The sequence below is a fragment of the Vidua macroura genome, chromosome 1, assembly GCF_024509145.1.
Source record: "Vidua macroura isolate BioBank_ID:100142 chromosome 1, ASM2450914v1, whole genome shotgun sequence".
NCBI lineage: Eukaryota > Metazoa > Chordata > Aves > Passeriformes > Viduidae > Vidua > Vidua macroura.
In genome coordinates this window covers 153742616-153765315 of record NC_071571.1, presented here as the reverse complement: position 1 = coordinate 153765315, position 22700 = coordinate 153742616, and the positions used below count along the sequence as shown (strand labels likewise).

At 60.5% G+C, this 22700-nt stretch overlaps 1 pseudogene; it reads right to left on the bottom strand.

Moving 5' to 3' along the window:
* Positions 1-1337: 1337 nt before the first annotated feature.
* LOC128808069 (myosin-6-like) lies at positions 1338-20943 on the bottom strand (annotated as a pseudogene).
* Between the last annotated feature and the right edge of the window lie 1757 nt (positions 20944-22700).

The following is a 22700-nucleotide window of genomic DNA, read 5'->3' as shown; positions in this document are numbered from 1 at the left end:
CCATCCCCTGGTGTCCCCATGGTGTCCCCAGTTGTCACCACCCCCATCCCCTGGTGTCCCCATGGTGTCCCCATTGTCACCACCCCCATCCCCTGGTGTCCCCATGGTGTCCCCATGGTGTCCCCATTGTCACCACCCCCATCCCCTGGTGTCCCCATGGTGTCCCCATTGTCACCACCCCCATCCCATGGTGTCCCCCTGGTGTCCCCATTGTCACCACCCCCATCCCCCGGGTGTCCCCATGGTGTCCCCCCCACTGTCCCTCCAGGACCTGCTCCGGGCCATCAGTGGGACCCTCATCTTCCTCGTGGCGGCCCTGGTGGCCTTGGCCTCCTCACGTGACGCCCTGGCTGCCACCACCTTCGTGAGTGTCCCGAAACCCCGCCCCCTCCTTGAGCCCCGCCCCCGAGTGACCGGGCCACGCCCCTTTGCCCTCCCCCCAGACCTTCAGCCTCGTCCTGGCCTTGGTCTTCGCCTTCGACACCTTCGTCACCTTCCGCACGCGGGTGGCCCTGGGACAGGGTGAGGGGCACTGGGGACACCTGGGACACCCTGGGGTGGGGTGGGGACACCTGGGAGACCCTGGAGTGGGGTTGGGGACACCCTGGGGTAAGGTGAGGGGACATCTGGGACACCCTAGGGTGGGGTTGGGGACACCTGGGTTATCCATGGGTGGGGCTGGAGACACTTGAGTTATCCATGGGTGAGGTGGGGGACACCTGGGACACCCTGGGGTGGGGTTGGGGGACACCTGGGACACCCTGGGGTGGGGTTGGGGACACCTGGGACACCCTGGGGTGGGGTTGGGTACACCAGGGACAGCCTGGGGTGGGGTTGGGGGACACATGGGACACCCATGGGTGGGGCTGGGGACACCTGGGACATCCTGGGGTGGGGTTGGGGGACACCTGGGTTATCCATGGGTGAGGTGGGGGACACCTGGGACACCCCTTGGGTGGGATGGGGGACACCTGAGACACCATTGGGGTAAGGTGAGGGACACCTGGGACACGCTTGGGTGGGGTTGGGGGACACTCTTGGGTAAGGTGGAGAGACATCTGGGGCAACCTTGGGTAAGGTGAGGGGACATCTGGGGCACCTTTGGGTGGGGTTCAGGGACACATTGATCCTCTTCCTCCACCATCTCCAACTGTTCCTCCTCCAGATCCTGACATGGAGGGCAGCTAATGGTCACCGTCCCCCACCACTGTCCCATTGTCCTCTGGGTCCAGTCCGCCATCCCCCACCCCAAAAATTAAACCTTGTCCCACAGCTGGTTCTGCTCAGGGTCGTGTTTTTGGGGTGGGGTGGGGTGGGGCAGGGTGGCCGAGGGGACATTGTGTCCCTTCTGTGGCTCATTAATGAATTCATGATGGCGTCAGGGTCCCCTCGTCTTGGACAGGGGCTAGGGCGTGTCACCGGTGGGGAGAGGGTCCACTGTGGGTTTGGGAGTCACTCATGATGGTGGGTCCATCATCATCATCATGGGTCCATCATGTTGGTGGTGGGTTCATCTCATCATCATTGTGGGTCCATCTTGGTGGTGGTGAGTGACGTGTATCATGGTGGGGAGGTCCCCTATTGTGGTGTGGGGGGTCCTTCATGGTGTCACCATGGCTGGTCCCTCATGGTGGTGGCAGATCCCTCAGCACGGGGTCAGGTCACTCATCGTGGTAGTCATGGGTCTCTTATCATGGTGGGGAGTCCACTATGGTGGTCAGTCCCTCAATATGGGGTGATGGACCCCTCATGGTGATGGTGGGTCCCTCATCATCGTGGTTGGTCAGTCATTGTCATGATGGGACCTTCATCATGGTGTGTCCCTCGTGGTGGCAGTGGAGTCACTCATGGTGGTGGGCCACTCATGGCGAGTCCTTCATAGGGATGGATCACTCCTCATCGTGCAGCTTCTGGAGTGGGGTGGGAGAAAAGACAGAAGGTCCGGGGGGGTTGTGGGGCAGCTGTGGGGGGTGACAGGGGATGACAGGGGGTGACAGGGGGTGACAGAAGGTCCCACCTTGGCTCCGATGTCGCGGCTCTTGGCCCGCAGTTTGTTGACCTGGGACTCGGCGATGTCCGCGCGTTCCTCGGCCTCATCCAGCTCGTGCTGTGCCTTCCGGAACTTGGCCAGGTTGGTGTTGGCCTGTTCTTCCTGGGGGGACAGTGGGTCGGGGGGGTTGGTTCTAGGGAAGGACATCCTCCTGCCACCCCCACAGCTGAGATGGCTTCAAGCGTCTGTCTATCCATCCATCATCATCCATCCATCCATCATCCATCCATCATCCATCCATCCATCCATCCATCCATCCATCCATCCATCCATCCATCATCCATCCATCCATCCATCATCCATCATCCATCCATCATCCATCCATCCATCCATCCATCCATCCATCCATCCTCCATCCATCATCCATCCATCCATCATCCATCCATCCATCCATCCATCCATCCATCCATCCATCCATTTATCATCCATCCATCCATCCATCCATCCATCATCCATCCATCCATCCATCCATCCATCCATCCATCCATCCATCATCCATCATCCATCCATCCATCCATCCATCCATCCATCCCTCCCTCTGTCCCATTCACCCACCGCCTCCTCTGCCTGTCTCTTGTAGGCCTTGACTTTCATCTGCAGTTTGTCCACCAGGTCCTGCAGCCGCAGCAGGTTCTTCTTGTCCTCCTCCGTCTGGGGGAACAGGGACAGTGTCCCGACACTGGACCAGAGCACAGCCAGAACTCCTGGGCCTCAGCTTCCCTTCCCAGAGACTTCCCGTGTCCCGACTTGGCCACCAGGTCAATGTTCTGGGTCACCCACATCCCTTTGGTCACCCAATGAATGTTCTGGGTCATCTTTGTCCCTGTGCCCACGCAGTCAATGTCTTGGGCCACCTGTGTCCCTGTGGTCACCCCATCAACATTGTGGGTTGACCACGTTCCTGGGGCCACCATCTCTGCCCATGTTTGATCCCCCACAGGTGTGACTGAAGAGAGGCTGTGCTGTGGTGGCATCATCTGGTAGCTAAGTTTGACTTACCCAGGTGGTGGGGAGTTTGATCCACCTGGTGGCTGAGCTCCATGAGCCACCTCAATGGTCTCATCAGTACCTGATCTCCATGACCTGCCCAGGTGCTCTCACCTGGTAGCTGAGTCTCATCTCCATGGTCTCACCTGGTAGCTGAGCTCCTTGACTCACCCCCATGGTCTCATCCCATGGTCTCACATGGTACCTGAGTCTCACCTCCATGGTCTCACCTGGTAGCTGAGCTCCTTGACCCACCCCCATGGTCTCAACTCCATGGTCTCACCTCCGTGGTCTCATCTCTGTGGTCTCACCTGGTAGCTGAACTCCTTGACCCACCCCCATGGTCTCATCCCCATGGTTTACCTGGTACCTGAGTCTCACTTCCATGGTCTCACCTGGTACCTGAGTCTCACCTCCATGGTCTCACCTGGTACCTGAGTCTCAGCTCCGTGATCTCACCTGGTAGCTGAGCTCCTTGACCCACCCCCATGGTCTCATCCCCATGGTTTACCTGGTACCTGAGTCTCACCTCCATGGTCTCACCTGGTACCTGAGTCTCACCTCCATGGTCTCACCTGGTAGCTGAGCTCCTTGACCCACCCCCATGGTCTCAACTCCATGGTCTCACCTCCGTGGTCTCATCTCTGTGGTCTCACCTGGTAGCTGAGCTCCTTGACCCACCCCCATGGTCTCATCCCCATGGTTTACCTGGTACCTGAGTCTCACCTCCATGGTCTCACCTGGTACCTGAGTCTCACCTCCATGGTCTCACCTGGTACCTGAGTCTCAGCTCCGTGATCTCACCTGGTAGCTGAGCTCCTTGACCCATGCCCATGGTCTCATCCCCATGGTCTCACGTGGTACCTGAGTCTCACCTCCATGGTCTCACCTGGTACCTGAGTCTCAGCTCCGTGATCTCACCTGGTAGCTGAGCTCCTTGACCCATCCCCATGGTCTCATCCCCATGGTGTCACGTGGTACCTGAGTCTCACCTCCATGGTCTCACCTGGTAGCTGAGCTCCTTGACGTACCCCCATGGTCTCATCCCTATGGTCTCACCTGAGTCTCATCCCCATGGTCTCATCTCCATGGTCTCACCTGGTAGCTGAGCTCCTTGACCCATCCCCATGGTCTCATCCCATGGTCTCACATGGTACCCGAGTCTCACCTCCATGGTCTCACCTGGTAGCTGAGCTCCTTGACCCACCCCCATGGTCTCAACTCCATGGTCTCACGTGGTACCTGAGTCTCACCTCCATGGTCTCACCTGGTAGCTGAGCTCCTTGACGCGCCGCTCGGACTTGCGCAGCCCCTTGACGCTCTCGGCGTTGCGCTTCTGCTCGGCCTCCAGCTCGTTCTCCAGCTCCCGCACGCGCCCCTCCAGCTTCTGCAGCTGCTTCTTGCCCCCCTTGAGCGCCAGCTGCTCGGCCTCGTCCAGCCGCAGCTGCAGGTCCTTGATGGTCTGCTCCATGTTCTTCTTCATCCTCTCCAGGTGCGCGCTCGTGTCCTGCTCCTTCTTCAGCTCCTCTGCCATCATGGCCGCCTGCCCGTGGGGGGACAAGCAGGGGGTCCATGGCACGTCCTCCGTGCTGGCCCCGGTGACGGCCCCACCGTGACACTCACGTCGGTGATGGCCTTCTTGGCCTTCTCCTCGGCGTTCCGGCACTCCTGGACGGCCTCTTCCACCTCTGTCTGCAGCTGGGAGATGTCACCCTCCATCTTTTTCTTCTGGTTGATGAGGCTGGTGTTCTGGGGGGGACAGGGAGGGACCTCGGGAGGTGTCCCTGGGGAGCTGCCCTGTCCCTCACAACCCCCAGGCCTTGGAGACCCCTGTTTATCTCTGCAGGTTGACGGATCTTCTGGAGATCTTGGTGACACAACACAGAAATGGACACCACCCTTCTGTAGACCAACCAAGTGTTCCTTGGACCTTTCATGGATCAAGCCAACCTCCTCCAGACCAACCCAACCCTCCTGAGACCTTCAGGAGAAGGTGGCACTGTTGGGTCCGGGTCAGCTGGAGATACCTTGGGGGTCTCCAGCTCAGCGAGAGTTGGTCTTCATCACCCCAATCCAACCAGACCTTCTTTAGACCAACCCAACCTCCTCCAACCAACCCCAACCCTCCTTGGACCTTCTTTAGACCAACCCAACCTCCTCCAGACCAACCCTTCAGGAGGAGGGGGGGGGACGTTGGGTCTGCACCACTCTGAGCCACCTTGAGCTCCCCAAGCTAGCAATCAGAGCTGTTTCTCCTGGCCTGGAGCATCCCTGGATGGAGGTGGCCCCTCTCCTGGCTGGCAGGTGAGGTCTCACCTGTGAGTGGAGGAGCTGGACCCTCTCGCTGGCCTCGATCAGCTCCTGCTCGGCCAGTTTCCGGGCCCTCTCGGTCTGTTCCACCAGGCCCCGGAGCTCCTCCAGCTCTGACTGCAGCAGCGTGTTCCTGCGCTCCACCATGGCCACGTTCTCCTTCAGGTCCTCCCCGACCCTTGCCGCATCGTCCAGCTGCAGCTGTGTGTCCTGGGGGGTGGTGGGAAGGGATGGTGGGTCCACCCAGCCATGGGGTGGGGAGAGGGTGGTGGGTCCACCCGGCCATGGGGTGGGGAGAGGGTGGTGGGTCCACCCAACTGTGGGCTGGTGGGGAGGGAGGGGAAGGTCCATTGAACCACCCCTGTTGGGTGGTGGGACCTCCAACACCCCAAGGTCCCCATGGACAGGTTTCTTCTGGTACTTCCTATACCCCCGTATTCCTCTTATACCTCAATGTCCCTGTGGACAGATACCTTCAGATACTTCCTACGCCCCAATGTCCCTGTGATACCTTGAGGTGGTACCTCCATATCCTGCAGGACAGGTACCTTCAGGTACCTCCTGCACCTCCATGTCCCCATGGAACCTTCAGGTACCTCCTCCCCCTCCATGTCCCCATGGAACATTCAGGTACCTCCTGCACCTTCATGTCCCCATGGAACCTTCAGGCATCTCCTACCCCTCCACCCCGCATGGACAGGTACTTTCAGGTACCTCCTGCACTTCCATGTCCCCATGGGACCTTCAGGTACCTCCTGCACCTCCATGTCCCATGGAACCTTCAGGTACCTCCTGCACCTCCATATCTCCATGGAACCTTCAGGTACCTCCTGCACCTCCATGTCCCCATGGAACCTTCAGGCATCTCCTACCCCTCCACGCCACATGGACACGTACCTTCAGGTAGCCCTGCAGAGCCTTGACCTGCTTCTGGGCCTCATTGGCACCACGGTTGGCGTGGCTGAGCTGGATCTCCATCTCGTTGAGGTCGCCCTCCATCTTCTTCTTCAGCCTCAGGGCCTCGTTGCGGCTCCGAGTCTCGGCGTCCAGCGAGGTCTGGAGCGACTCCACCACGCGCAGGTGGTTGCGCTTCACCTGCTCCATCTCCTCCTCCTTCTCACCCAGCTTCCGCTCGTACTCCGCCTTCACCTGGTTGAACTCCAGCTGCGCCCTCAGGATCTTCCCCTCCTCGTGCTCCAGGGAGGCCTTGGGAGGACAGAGAGGACCTTGAGGACCACAGAGGATGGACCAGGAGAATGCAGGGATCAGGTGGGATGGGGCTTGTCCCACCTCAGCCTCTTCCAGAGCAGCTTGGAGCTCCAGCTTCTCGGCATCGAGCTGTTTCCGGACCTTCTCCAGCTCGTGGATGGATTTATTGCCGGCGCCGAGCTGCTCCGTGAGGTCCGAGATCTCCTCTGCCCAGGTGAGACCCCGTCAGACCCCGTGGGAATGGGTGGGGAACGCCCAGGTGGGCAGAGGGACCTGTGGTGTCACCTTGGAGATTCTTGTTCTCCCTCTTGAAGGTCTCCAGGTGCTCGAGGGACTCCTCATAGATGTTCCTCAGCTTGAAGAGGTCAGTGCTGAGAGCCCTGGCCTCCTTCTGTGACGCCTCCAGCTCCGTCTGCGACTCCTCAAACTTCTGCTTCCACTCGGCCAACACCTGGGGACAGCCAGGTGTCACCCCACAGCCACCTGGCCCCACCCAGCCACCCCCAACCTGCCACACCTGCCCACCTTGTCAAAGTTCCTCTGCTTCTTGTCCAGGGCAGCGGCAGCCGCGTTTGACCGCTCCACGTCAGCCATCAGGTCCTCGATCTCGTTCTGCAGTCGGTGCTTGGTCTTCTCCAGCGAGGAGCATTTGGCGTTGACGGCCTCCACGGCCTCCTCGGCCTCCTGCAGCCGCTGTGCCAACTTCTTCCTGCCCCAGGGACCACCTGAGGTCACCCGCAGGCCAGGTGGGGCCACTCGAACCTTCTCCCACTCAGCCATTGGCCAAGGTTCTTCTTGCATCTCCTCTACCATCTCCAGATCACTCCGCCTCCTCCAGGACCTTCTTCAGGACCTTCTCCAGTGGGTGGTCTCCACCCCTCTGACCCCACAGGAGCTCCACCCATGAGGAGATGACTTAACCTCTAAAATCTCCAAAACGTCTCCTGTAGATGGTCTCCACCCCTAACCCCACAGAAGCTCCACCCATGGGGCGATGACTCACTTGGCCTCCTCCAAAACCTTCTCCAGAACATTCTCCCAAAGGTGGTCTCCACCCCTGACCCCACAGGAGCTCCACCCATGGGGCCATGACTCACTTGGCCTCCTCCAGCTCCTCGGTGCGTTGGATGGCATCTGTCTCATACTTGGTTCTCCACTGGGCCACCTCGGAGTTGGCCTTGGAGAGCGAGCGCTGGAGCTCGGCCTTGGCCTCGGTCTCCTCCTCGTACTGCTCCCGCAGCAGGTCCCCATCGTGCCGGGCTGACTGCAGCGCATGCGCCAGCGCGTTCTTGGCCTGGTGAGGAGAAGGTGGCACCGTTGGTTCCAGGTCACCTGGAGGCCTCTTGGGTTTCTCTGGCTCAGCAAGAGCTGGTCTTCATCACCACAACCCAACCAGACCATCTGCAGACCAAGCCAACCTTCTCCAGGCCAACCCAACCCAACTTTCCTTGGACCCTAATTAGACCAACCCAACCTTCCTCAGACCCTCTGTAGACCAACCCAACCTCTTCCAGATCAACCCAACCTTCCTTACACCTTCAGGAGAAGGTGGTACCATTGGATCCAGGTCAACTTGAACTTCTTGGGGTCTCCAGCTCAGCAGGAGCTGGTCTTCATCACCTCAACCCAGCCAGACCTTCCATAGACCAACCCAACCCTCCTTGGACATTACATAGATCAACCCAACCCCCACCAGACCAACTCAGCCCACACTGGACCTTCTATGGTGGAACTACCTGTAGACGGACCCAGCCAACCCAACCATTCTGAACCAGTGACCACAAGGGTGAAGGACACCTGTGACCCACCTGGACCCCCCCAGGTCTTCTCACCCCCCACCAGACCCCACCTTCATCTCCTCCTCCAGCTGCCTCCGCAGGTCCTCCAGCTGCTGGGTGTAGGACACCTTCCCGCGGGTCAGCTGGGACACCAGCGCCTCCTTCTCCTCCAGCTGCCGCGACAGCTCACCTGCATGGGTGGGCGGGGCTTCAGGTGGGGGGGTGGAGATAAGGCGGGCTGGGGGATGGGGGTGCAGCTGTGGGGCAGGGGTGGGGCCACCCTGGGTCAGCTCCCACCGTTCTCCGTCTGCAGCTTGGCCCGTTGGGTGTTGGCATCGTTGAGGACACGTTGGGTCTCCTCCAGCTTTGCCAAGTGCTCGGCAGCCTGGTCCTCCATGGAGCGCGACACCTTCTCCATGGCCACCTGCAGGGCGGGGCCAGAGGAGGGATGGGGCTGGAGGCTACCGTGGAGTGGACATGCCCCATTGCTGGAGGTGTCCAAGGCCAGGCCGGACAGGCCTTGGAGCCACCTGGTCTGGTGGAAGGTGTCCCCAGGTGGGATTCACCCAACCCTGCACTCGACCCACCCCAACCACGTGGAGAGTCTTCATTTCAAACCACCTCAGGTCAAGTCAGCCATGCGGAGACTCTTCAGCTCAACCAGCTGAAGGTACTTCAAAGCAACTCAACCCAAGTGGATGCTCATCCCAACTCAACCAGTTGGAGACTCTTCAGCCCCATCTCAATCTAACCCAGCCTGGTCTAGTGGAAGGTGTCCCTCCCCAAGGGTTGATGGAACTGGATGATCCCAGCAGTCCTGTCCCACACAAACCATCCCACGATTCTCTGCTGTCCATCTCAACCTCCTCCTACCTTAGACTTGATCAGCTGCTCCACATTGGCACTGAGGTCATCCAGCTCCAGCTTGAGCTCGCTCTTCTCCTTCTCCAGCTTCTGCTTGACGCGCTGGAGGTTGTCCAGCTGCTCGCCCAGCTCGGCCACGCTGTCGGCGTGTTTCTTCCTCAGCGCGGCCGCCGTGGCCTCGTGCTGCAGCGTGGCCTCCTCCAGGTCCCGCCGCAGCTTCTGGAATTCCGCTTCCCGCTTCTTGTTGAGCTCCAGCTGCGCCGAGGTGGCGCCGCCGGCCTCCTCCAGCCGCTCGCTGAGCTCCTCCAGCTCCCGTGACAGCTCCGAGCGCTGCTTCTCCACCTTGGCCCGGCCCGTCCGCTCCGCCTCCAGCTCCTCCTCCAGCTCCTCGATCCGCGCCTGCGCGCCAAGAGGGAGATGAGAGGCAGGGTGGGATTCACCCAACCTCTCCACTCAACCCAACTCTACAACTGGAGACTGTTCAGGTCAACCCAACCTGCTGGAGACTCAGCCTAGCCCAACCAGTCAGAGACTCCTCTACCCAACCTACGCCAACCCAACCAAATGGAGCCTCTTCTACTCAGCCCAACCACCTTGAGACTCTCCAACTCAACCATCAGGATACTCTTCAACTCAACCCAACCACCTGGAGATTCTCCAGTCCAACTGAACCAGACACAGTCCCAACTTCCCCCCGACCTGTAGCTCCTTCAGCTTCTTCTGGAGCTGCAGAGCCAGCGCCTGCTCATCCTCGATCCTGCTGTTCTGCTGGTGGATCTCAAACTCCTTCCTGTGGAAGAAGGGGGGGCAAATGAGGCCTCACCTGTGACCTTCAACTGGACCTCACGTGGCAGGGGGATCCAGCCTCACTTCTTGAGCTTCTCCTCCAGCTGCTGCTTGTCATTCTCCAGATCCATTATGTTCTCCTGGGTCAGCTTCAGGTCACCTTCCAGTTTTCTCTTGGCCCGTTCCAGGTCCATCCGGATCTTCTTCTCCTGCTCCAGGGAGCCTTCGAGCTGTGCAGGAACACAGAAATGGGGAGAAACCTCAAGTTTTGCTCATCTCTGCCCCAGAAGTTCTTCAGCAGGGCCTGGGGTGGGACCAGCCACACTCACATCATCCACTTGCTGTTCCAGCTTGACTTTGCCCTTAGTCAAGGTGTTGACCTTGTCTTCCTCGGCCTGCAGGTCGTCCAGTGTCTGCTGGTGGGATTCCTGCAGAGCCTTCTTCTCCTTGGTCAGCTTGGCGATGGTCTCGTCCAGCCCTGCCATCTCCTCTGTCAGGTTCTTGACCTGTGGGAGAAGTGTCCAGACTCCAGCTCAGTGCCAGGGTGGGGCAGACTTGGGGGAGGTTGAGTTCACCTTGGCCAATGAGATCTTTTCAATGCAGGAAAACCCAAAGAACCTTGGGTCTTCTTGGTGAGCCCAACTCAACCAACAGTGGATCTTCTCAACCCAATCCGCCTTGGATCTCCTCAACTCAGCCTAACATATCCCACCCAGCCTTGGGTCTCCTCAACTCAAACCAGTGCCTTGGGTCTTCTCAACCCAACTCAACCAGTTTTATGTCCCACAAACCCAACCCAACCCAACCCAACCAGCCTTGAGTCTCCTCAGCCCAACCCAACAAGGCTGAGCAGACCCAAGTCCCCTCACCTTGAGGGCAAAGCCTCTCCCCATCCTCACCTTGTTCTCAGTTGCGTGTTTCTCCTTCTCCACCTTGGCCAGGGTCAGCTCCAGGTCATCGATGTCCTTCTTCAGCTCCGAGCACTCGTCCTCCAGCTTCCTCTTCTTGGCTGTCAGCTCGGCATTCATCTCCTCCTCGTCCTCCAGCCGTTCTGTCAGCTCCTTCACCTTGGCCTCCAGCTGGATCTTGTTCTTGATCAGCTGGTCACAGCGCTCCTCAGCGTCGTTCAGGTTGTCCTGCTCCTGTTTTGGCGGGGGGACAGCAAGTGAAGCGGGATTGCCCCAGGGTGTGGTGAGGGTGGTGGTCACACTCATGATGTGGTTTTGGGGTGATCTGACTCACAGCCTGCACTTGGAGCTGGAGATCGTTCTTCTCCTGCAGCATGGAGACCATCTTCTCCTCCAGCTCCTTCCGCCGTGATTCCGACTTCTCCAGGGCGTCCTTCAGCCGCCCGTACTCCTCCTTCATGTTCTGCTCCAGGAGACCCCGAGCGGGTCAAAGACCCTCATCCAACACCCCCCAGACCATCAGTGGTCCCACCCTGCCCTGCCCACCCCTCCCACCTGCATCTCCTTCTCTGTCTCGGCGCTCTTCAGCAAGGGTTTGATCTTGAAGTAGAGCTTCATCCACGGCCAGTTCTTCACCCCCATGAAGGCCCGGAGGTTCCACTGGATCACCAGCAGCGCGTCCCTGTGAGGAGGAGGACAGAGGTGCCACCACATCCCCAACCGGGTGACCAGGTGAGCAGAAGGCCCACCCCTGTCTCACCGGCGTTCCACGATCTTCTTGAACTCGAGGCGCATGAGCTGCCCCCGCGCCCGCGCCTGGATGCGGGTGATGATGCGGGACAGGCGCTCATCCCGCATCTCCTCCAGCTGCCCCAGGAGCCCTGCCTTGAAGAAGACCTGAGGGGAGAAGGTGGTGGGACCACGAGGTACATGTCCACCTAGGATGGTGGGACCACATGGTCCATGTCCACCTAGGATGGTGGGACCACACGGTCCATGTTCACCTCGGATGGTGGGACCACGAGGTCCATGTCCACCTCGGATGGTGGGACCAAAGGGAACAGAGATGATGGGATCCCCCCACAGTGTGTCCAAAGGGGTTGTGGTGGGTGGAAGGATGGGGTGGTGTCTGGGTAGATGGACAGATGGACATGTTGATGGACAGTTGGACATGGAGATCATGGGACCACGAGGTCCATGTTCACCTTGGATGGTGGGACCACAGGGAACAGGGACCATGAGATCTCACCCAGTGGGATCAAACTGGTTGTAGTGGGTGGAAGGATGGGGTAGGGGTCCAGAAGGAACAGATGGACGTAGGGAGGGACAGATGGACACGTGAATGGTGGGACCATGGGGTCCACTACACCTGAGGGATGGTGGGACCACAGGGAACAGGAGCACATGATCTCACCTTGGTGTGCCCAAACTTGTACTGGTTGTGGTCGATGTCGATGGAGCCCAGGAGCTTCTCGGCGCCCTTGCGGCTGTCGATGAACTGCCCCTCGGGGATGGCCGCGGGGTTCAGGATGCGGTACCTGGGGGCCACAGAGGACACGACCCCTGAGTTCAGCCCCAGTGGGGTTGTCCCCCCTCCCCAAACCCGTTCCGTGTCCCCACCGCTGGCGGAAGTCCCCGTAGAGGATGCGGTTGGGGAAGCCCTTGCGGCAGATGCGGATTCCCTCCAGGACCCCGTTGCAGCGGAGCTGGTGCATGACCAGGGCGTTGTCCATCACACCTGTGGGCGACACAGGTGGGGGGTCAGCCACGAGCCACACCCACGCCCCAACCTCCCATCCCCACCCTCGGCTCACCCGGCTCCTTCCGCTCGTTCGGGACGAGGCAGCGGACAAAGTGGGGGTGGGTGGTCTTGAGGTTGGCCATCAGCTTGTTGAGGTTCTCCTGGGGAGGAGAGGGGAGAGGGACCAATGGGAGAGCAGGGGAGGGGCTGGGGGGTGGTGGGACCACCTTCTAAACCAGGGGTTGTCCTCCCCCTGCCCCACAGCAGATCCAGTGCAGGTTCCTCACCCGGTGCAGTGCTGAGACCGTCTGGAAGGAGGATCCTTTCTTCTTAGCTCCTTTCCCCTTCCCGCTGTCACCGCCTGCGGAGGAGAGCGGTGGGATGAGGTGGGAGCAAGGACAACTCCTGTGGGTACTCTCTTCTTCACCCCTCCATCACCCACCAGAGTCTGCCCCGGCGTAGTTGGAGAAGAGGTGGGCCAAGAGCTTAAGGGCAGATTTCTGGTAGAGCCCCACCACCGTCTCGTTGAGGGGGTCCTTGTTCTTCTCCAGCCAGCCCAGGATGTTGTAGTCCACGGTGCCGGCGTAGTGGGTGAGCGAGAAGTGGGCCTCGGACTTGCCCTTGACGTTTCGTGGCTTCCCAAAGTTGGCCGACTTGCCCAGGTGGTTGTCGTAGAGTTTGGACTTGAAGGTCATGTCCGAGGCCTTGGGGAACATGCACTCCTCCTCCAGGATGGACATGATCCCCATGGGCTGTGGACAAGCAGACCTTGTTGGCCGAGAAGGACACCAAGGACAACCCAAAAGCCGCTCCTGGGGCACCTGAGGGGCTCCAACTGGACCGACCCTCCTCCCTCAGCCCCCTGAGCCCCTGGAGGCCCTGGGGGAGGTGGTACCTTCTCGATGAGGTCGATGCAGGCCTGCAGGTCCATGCCGAAGTCGATGAACTCCCACTCGATGCCCTCCTTCTTGTACTCCTCCTGCTCCAGCACGAACATGTGGTGGTTGAAGAACTGCTGCAGCTTCTCGTTGGTGAAGTTGATGCACAGCTGCTCGAAGCTGTTGAACTGGGAGAGGAGAGGGAGAGGCGGGTGAAGGAGTCCGTGGGGTCAACTCAACACCAACAGGGCCAAACTCAACACCCAGCGGGGCCAACTGAGTCCATGGGGTCAACTCAACACTGAACAGGGCCAGCTCAAGGAGCAATAGCGTCAACAGGGTCAACTGAACACCCAGTGGGGTCACAGTGATGCCCAATGGGATGGACAGGGTCAGTCCGACATCCAGTGGGGTGAAGACAATGTTGAATGGGATCCATGGGGACAACTCAACACCCGCTAGGGCCAAAGTGATGCCCAATGGGGGTCAACAGGGACAACTCAACACGCAGTAGGGTCAGCAGAACGTCCAATGACATCAGCGGGGTCAGCCTGAGACCCAAAGGGTTCAAAACAACACCCAGTGGGGTCAAGAAGGTCAACTCAACACCTAAAGGAGATCAATGAGGTCAATGCAACACACAATGACATCAACACAAAGACCCAAATTCCCACCCAAGGTCACCATGAAGCTGCAGGAGATCCACTCAACACCCAGCTGGCTCAACGCCACCCCTGCAAGGCCCAACGCCTCTGCCCTGCCTCGAGCCTCACATCAAAGATCTCGAAGCCAGCGATGTCCAAGACGCCGATGAAGTACTGCCGTGGCTGCTTGGTGTCCAGCGAGTTGTTGATCCTCACCACCATCCAGTTGAACATCTTCTCGTAGACAGCCTTGGCCAAGGCCCCGATGGAGTAGTAGACCTGCTGGACGCTCTGCCCCTTGGTGACGTACTCGTTGCCCACCTTGACGCGTGGGTGACACAAGCCCTTGAGCAGGTCGGCCGAGTTCAGCCCCATCAGGTACGCGGACTTGTCGGCATCTGTGGAGCGGGAGACTCGTGGTCAGGTGCCACCTCACCTGGTGACCCCTCCCTGACCTGTCACCCCCTCGCCCCGACCCGCCTTCGGTGCCGTCCGGCTCCGCCTGCTCCTCCCGCTGCTTCTGCTTGAACTTCATGTTGCCGAAGTGCATGATGGCCCCCGTCAGCTTGTAGACGCCGGCCTTCTCCTCGGCCGTGAAGCCCAGGACATCGAAGGCGCTCTGGGAGGGGTGGAGGGGGTGGGGGAGGGGCCAGGTGAGGGCATGGCCTCTGCTGGTCACCACCTGTGATGGTCAGCACCTGAGGGTACCTCCCGCTGCCCTTCCCATTCATTGGCCCAGCTGGCCAATGGGGACACGTCCGGCCACGGGCTTGTCCACTTGAAGGACTTGTGCATGGACTCGTTCATTCATCCATGGGTTCATTTGTCCACCTCAGGATTCATTTATCCTGGATCCATCCATCCATCCATCCATCCATCCATCCATCCATCCATCCGTCCATCCATCCATCCATCCATCCATCCATCCATCCATTTCAGAATTTCATCCATCCAACCACAGACTTGTCCATCCATCCATCCATCCATGGATTCACCTATCCATGGATTCTTCCATCAATCCATTTGAGGACTTAGTCCATCAATCCATGGACTCATCCATCCATTTGAGGACATATATATTCGCAAATCCATCTGAGGACCCATCCATCCATTCATCCCTCCATCCCTCCTTCTAAGGACTCATTGATCCATGGAAGCATCCATCCATCCATGGACTCATCCACCCATTTGAGGACCTCTATATCCAGGGATCCATCCATCCATCCATGGACCCATCCATCCATCCATCCATCCATCCATCCATGGACCCATCCATCCATCCATCCATGGACCCATCCATCATCCATCCATCCATCCATCCATGGACCCATCCATCCATCCATCCACGGATCCATCCATCCATCCATGGACCCATCCATCATCCATCCATCCATCCATCCATGGACCCATCATCCATCCATCCATCCATCCGTGGACCCATCCATCCATCCATCCATCCATCCATGGACCCATCCATGGATCCATCCATCCATCCATGGACTCATCCCTCTCTCCGCCCATCCCTGCTCACGTCAGTTGCCAACAGCTCCTCGGCGTCGTCAATGGAGGCCACGGTCACCTCGCCCTGGGACACGTAACCGTAGTCGTAGGGGTTAGAGGTGACCAGCAGCATCTCTGGTGCGGGATGGAGACACCACTGAGTTTCCAGTCTCCCCAACCCACCCCAAATTTCAGGAAGAGGGGGAAGGAGAAGCCCAGAGGCCGCGGTGGTGGCCCAGCTCACCCAGCAGTTCCGGCTTCTTGTTGGAGAGGATCTGGTAGAAGATGTGATAGTTCCGCTCCGCCTTCAGCTGGAAGATGACACGAGACTTCTCCAGGAGGTCTGGGAGGGTGGATGGGGAGAAGGTGGGATGAGGAGAGGGAGTGGTGGGATGAGGAGAGGGACGGAGACATGGACACATGGGTGGATGTAGAGATGGATGGATAAATGACAGGTTGGATGGAGACACGAGGAGATGGAAAGATGAGGAGGTGGAGGGTCAGATGGCTGGTGGGACGAGGGATGGACAACAGGACTGGACACCAGCTCATTGGATCTATCAAACATGGAGAGGGATGGAGGGATGAACGTGTGGATGGATGGATGGATGGATGGATGGATGGATGATGGATGGGGAGATGGGAATGGTGGGATCAGGAGATGGAGGGATGGACAACAGGACAGGACACCTGTTCGTTGGATCTCTCAACCATGGAGAGGGATGGAGAGATGAACATGTGGAGGGATGGATGGATGGAGGGATGGATGGATGATGGATGGATGGATGGATGAGGAGATGGAAATGGTGGGATGAGGAGTTGGAGGGATGGACAAGAGCTCATGGATCTCTCAGCCATGGACAAAGGGTGGACATGGGGAGGGAGGGAGGGAGACATGAGGAATGGAGCGATGAGGAGATGGGTGGAGGGATGGACAACTCATGGATCCATCAACCAGGAAGAGCGATGGTCATGTGGAGGGCAGGAGGGATGGATGGAGACATGAGGAGATGGGAGGATGAGGAAGTGGACAGAGGGACGAGGAGGACTCCGGACACATGGACAGAGGCCGGACAGTGGCCAACCCCCGCTCCCACCACCCTGTGGCCACTCACAGGTCTCGATGTCGGCCGACGCCAACTTCCCGGTGGCCCCGAAGTGGATCCGGATGAATTTCCCCTGGAAGGCCGGTGGGGGAGGGTTGTGAGGGGCCGTAGGCCCTGCCCCATGGACCAGACCCCAGAGACCCCACCCAATGAACCCTACCCCATAGGCCCCACCCCACAGACTCCACCCCATCTATGTGCCCCACCCCACAGACTCCACCCCACAGGACCTGTCCCACAGGCCCCACCCAATGGGCCCTACCCCATAGACCCTGCCCCATGGAACCCACCCATGGGCCCCACCCCATCAGTGTGACGCAGAGACCCAGGCCCCGCCCCACAGGCCCCGCCCCACTCACGAATCGCGAGGAGTTGTCGTTGCGCACGGTCTTGGCGTTGCCGAAGGCCTCGAGCGCGGGGTTGGCCTGGATGATTTGATCCTCCAGGGTGCCCTGGGGTGGGGGTGACACCGCGGGTGGGGACACGGCCAGGGGACCCTCCCCGCCCCGGGGGGCGTGGCCGGGCCCCGCCCTACCTTGCTGCTGTTGGCCGCCTCCTTCTTGCGGTCGCCGATGGCGGCGATGCTGGCGAAGTATTGGATGACGCGTTTGGTGTTCACCGTTTTCCCCGCCCCCGATTCGCCGCTGGGGGGGCAAGGGGGTCACCAGGGGGTCACTGAGGGGTCACGGGGGTCACCTGGGGGACCTGGTCCCACCCCACACTTGTGGGGCGGCCTCAGGGTTGGGGACTCACGTGATGAGGATGGATTGGTTCTCGCGGTCTGTGGGAGGAGAGAGGGGTCAGGGGGTGAGGAGGGGTCTTGGGGGTCTTCAGCTCTCCCCAGGTGAGGAGCAGGTCAGGTGGGATGAGGCTGGGGAGATGTTGAGGGTCTGGGGTTTGGAGTTCTCCAACCCCCCCAGGTGAGGACCAAGGTGCCGGGAGATAATTGGGGGTCTTGGGGGTCTCCAGCCTCCCAGGTAAGGACCAGGGGAGGTTGGGGGAGAAACTGGGTGGTTTTGAGGTGTGGCTGGGGTTCTCCACCCTGCCAGGTGGGACTGAGGGAGATGTTGGGATTCTGGACCCTGCCAGGTGGGACAAAGGTGAGGGAGATGTTGGGGTTCTCCACCCTCTCAGGTGGGACCAAAATGAGGGAGATGTTGGGGTTCTCCACCTTGCCAGGTGGGACCAAAATGAGGGAGATGTTGGGGTTCTCCACCTTGCCAGGTGGGACAAAGGTGAGGGAGATGTTGGGGTTCTCCACCCTGCCAGGTGGGACAAAGGTGAGGGAGATGTTGGGTTTCTGGACCCTCCCATCTGAGCTGGGTCAAAACTGAGAGGAACCACAGGGGGCCTTGGAGGTCCCCTTGTGCCCAGGTGAGCCCCAGGTGTCCCCGGGCCCGTTTTTGGGGTCCCACCTGTCAGCATGTACTGGTAGGCGTTGTCGGAGATGGAGAAGATGTGGGGGGGGACCTCGTTGCGCTTTTTGCCCCGATAGGCGGCCACCACTTGTGGGTCATAGACCGGGAGCCACTTGTAGGGGTTCACGGTGACACAGAACAGCCCCGAGTAGGTCTGGGGGGGACAAACGGAGGGTTGGGGGTGACACACCCCGCATGGGGACACCCCCCCAAGAGGGGACAATCAGGTGTGGGGAGACAAGGGGCGTGGGAAGGGGTGGTGTGGGGTTTTGGGGGGTCCAGGGTGGCTGGAGATGGGGCTGGGGGAGCCAAGGATGTGGCACTGTGGGGCTGGAAATGGGACATTTTGGGTCTGGGGGATTCAGGGCGTCCAAGGATGTGACATTCTGGAATCTAGGTGGCCCAAAGTGATCTGAAATAGCCCCCCAAGTTCCAGGTACCACCTTGACTGCTCCAGGTTCCTCACAGACCCCCCTGGAAGCCCCCCCAGATTCCAGGTGTCCCCGGAAGCTCCCCCATGGTTCCAGCCCCTCCTGAGCTTTGGGGCAGGGTCCCCACTGCCACCTCGCCCCCCCCCCCCCCCATTTTTGGGGTCCCCACTGCCACCCCCCCACCATTTTTGGGGTCTCACGTAGATCATCCAGGCCGCGTAGCGCTCCTTGAGGTTGAAGAGCACGGCGGGCTCGTGCAGGAACGTCAGCATGGCCATGTCCTCGATCTTGTCGAACTTGGGGGGGTTCTGCTGGTGCACGTCCCCCTCCTTGACCGTCACCGTCTGGGGGGACACGGTGGGGGTCAGGGGGGTCATCGGGGGTGGGGGGTGCTCCGTGTGGGAGGGGTTTGGCCTCCCGCGATTGTGAGTCCCCCCAGTAATCCCCCCATGTCACCAATTCCATCTCGGTCTCCACAGTGGCCTCCTCGCCTCACAAGTCCATCATGCACCTCCCATGGTTCCCCCAAGCCCCCTGTGACCCCCCCAGTGAACTTCCTGTGACCCTGCCAAGGCCCCCAGGACCACAGGCTCCCCGTGGCTCCCCTGTGTCACCTCTCCCATCTTGCTCTCTACGGTGACATCCCACCCCCAGCTCCACCACAGGTCTCCCATGACCCTCCCCACAAGCTACCCATGACCCCAAGCCCCCCCACCGCCCCCGACCCCCCTAGAGCCCCCGAGTGTCACCTCTGCTGGCTCAGTCTCCATAGTGACACCCCCTCAACCAGCTCCAACATGCATCCGCCTTGGCCCCCCCAAGCCCCCCGTGAACCTCCCCAAGCCCCCCGTGAGGCTCCGTGTCACCTCTCCCAGCTCGGTGTCCTCAGTGACATTCCTCCCCCGGAACTCCACCACGTGTCACCCGTCAACCCCCCCCAAGACCTGCATGACCCTCGTACCCCCGTGACCCCCCCCATGTCACCTCTCACAACTTGGTCTCCACGTTGATGCCCCCCGTGCCGCCCCTTCACTCGCTCCCCTTAAACCCCCCAGAGCCCTGTGACCCTCCTCAAGCCTCCCACGTCCCTGAGTCCCCCCTGACCCCAAGGTCCCCATGATGTCCCCAGAGCCCTGTGACCCTCCCCAAGGTCCCCGTGACCCCCCCCCATGTCACCTCTCCCAGCTCGGGCTCCACAGTGACATCCCCCCAACGTCCCATTGAGACCCCTGTGACCCCCACATGACCCCAAGGTCCCCATGATGTCCCCAGAGCCCTGTGACCTTCCCCAAGGTCCCTGTGACCCCCCTCATGTCACCTCTCCCAGCTCGGTCTCCACAGTGACATCCCCCCAACTTCCCATTGAGACCCCTGTGACCCCCAATGTCCCCGAGCCCCCCATGACCCCAAGGTCCCTATGACCCCCCCTTGGAGCCCTGTGACATTCCCCAAGGTCCCCATGTCCCTGAGACCTCCATGACCCTCCCCATGTCACCTCTCCCAGCTCAGCCTCCACAGTGACATCCCCTCGATGTCCCATTGAGACCCCTGTGACCCCCCCATGTCCCCAAGCCCCCTGTGACCCCCTGATGTCACCTCTTCCAGCTCGATCTCCACAGTGACATCCCCCTGATGTCCCATTGAGACCCCTGTGGCCCCCCCATGTCCCCAAGCCCCCTGTGACCCCCCTGATGTCACCTCTTCCAGCTCGATCTCCACAGTGACATCCCCCTGATGTCCCACTGAGACCCCTGTGGCCCTCCCATGTCCCCGAACCCCCCCATGACCCTCCCCCAGAGCCCTGTGAGCCTCCCCAAGGTCCCAATGTCCCCAAGCCCCCCGTGACCCTCCCCAAGTCACCTCTCCCAGCTCGATCTCCACGGTGACATCCCCCTGATGTCCCCAAGCCCCCCCGTGACCCCCAATGTCCCCAAGCCCCCTGTGACCCTCCCCAAGTCACCTCTCCCAGCTCGATCTCCACAGTGACATCCCCCTGATGTCCCCAAGCCCCCCCGTGACCCCCAATGTCCCCAAGCCCCCCGTGACCCTCCCCAAGTCACCTCTCCCAGCTCGATCTCCACGGTGACATCCCCCTGATGTCCCCAAGCCCCCCGTGACCCCCCCCACGTCACCTCTCCCAGCTCGGTCTCCACGGTGACGCTCCCCCCTTGTCTCTCCACCACCCGGCCCCGCACGAACTCGTGTCCCGGGTGGGGGACGAAGCACTCGGCGCGGGGGTCGAAGGGACGCGTGGTGGCCGCCAGGCGCTCGCGCTCGCCCGGCCGCAGGAACGGCGCCGCCGCGCCCAGAGCCGCCAGCACCGCGTCCGCCATCTGTCCTGGGGGACAGTGTCACCTGGGGGCACGGGGACAGACCTCACCCCACCCACAGCCCCCTGATAGACCCCGGTCATCATTGATGGACCCCCGTGGTCATTGATTGACCCCCGTGGTCATCCATGGAGTGCCAAGGCCATCCTTGACCCCACAGTGTCACCGACACCGTGTCCGCCATCTGTCCTGGGGGACAGTGTCACCTGGGGGGGTGGGGACAGACCTCACCCCACCCACGGCCCCCGATAGACCCCCGTGGTCATTGATGGACCCCCGTGGTCATTGATTGACCCCCGTGGTCACTGATTGACCCCTGTGGTCATCCATGGAGTGCCAAGGCCATCCTTGACCCCACAGTGTCACCGACACCGGGTCCACCGTCTGTCCTGGGGGACAGTGTCACCTGGGGGGGTGGGGACAGACTCTCACCCACCCACAGCCCCTCGATGGACCCCCGTGGTCATTGATGGACCCCCGTGGTCATTGATTGACCCCCGTAGTCACTGATTGACCCCCGTGGTCACTGATTGACACCTGCGGTCATTGATTGACCCCCATGGTCACTGATTGACCCCTGTGGTCATCCATGGAGTGCCAAGGCCATCCCTGACCCCACAGTGTCACCAACACCATGTCCGCCATCTGTCCTGGGGGACAGTGTCACCTGGGGGGGTGGGGACAGACTCTCACCCACCCACAGCCCCCGATAGACCCCCACGGTCATTGATGGACCCCCGTGGTCATTGATTGACCCCCGTGGTCATCCATGGAGTACCATGGCCATCCCTGACCCCACAATGTCACCGACACCGCGTCCACCGTCTGTCCTGGGGGACAGTGTCACCTGGGGGGGTGGGGACATACCTCACCCCACCCACAGCCCCTCGATGGACCCCGGTGGTCATTGATGGACCCCCGTGGTCATTGATGGACCCCCGTGGTCACTGATTGACCCCCGCGGTCACTGATTGACCCCTGTGGTCATCCATGGAGTGCCAAGGCCATCCCTGACCCCACAATGTCACCAGCACCGCGTCCGCCGTCTGTCCTGGGGGACAGTGTCACCTGGGGGCACGGGGACGGACCCTCACCCCACCCACTGACCCCCCACAGTCATCAATGTCACCAATGGGCCACCATGGCCATTGATTGACCCCCATGGTCACTGATTGACCCCCAAGGCCATCCCTGACCCCACAGTGTCACCAGCACTGCGTCCGCCGTCTGTCCTGGGGGACAGTGTCACCTGGGGGCACGGGGACAGACCTCACCCCACCCACTGACCCCCCACAGTCATCAATGTCACCAATGGGCCACCATGGTCACTGATTGATCCCCGCGGTCACTGATTGACCCCTGTGGTCATCCATGGAGTACCATGGCCATTCTTGACCCCACAGTGTCACCAACACCGTGTCCGCCATCTGTCCTGGGGGACAGTGTCACCTGGGGGGGTGGGGACAGACCTCACCCCACCCACAGCCTCCGATAGACCCCCGCGGTCACTGATTGACCCCCGTGGTCACTGATTGACCCCTGTGGTCATCCATGGAGTGCCAAGGCCATCCCTGACCCCACAATGTCACCAGCACTGCGTCCGCCACCTGTCCTGGGGGCCAGTGTCACCTGGGGGGGTGGGGACAGACCTCACCCCACCCACAGCCCCCTGATTGACCCCCGTGGTCATTGATGGACCCCCATGGTCACTGATGGACCCCCGTGGTCACTGATTGACCCCCGTGGTCATCCATGGAGTG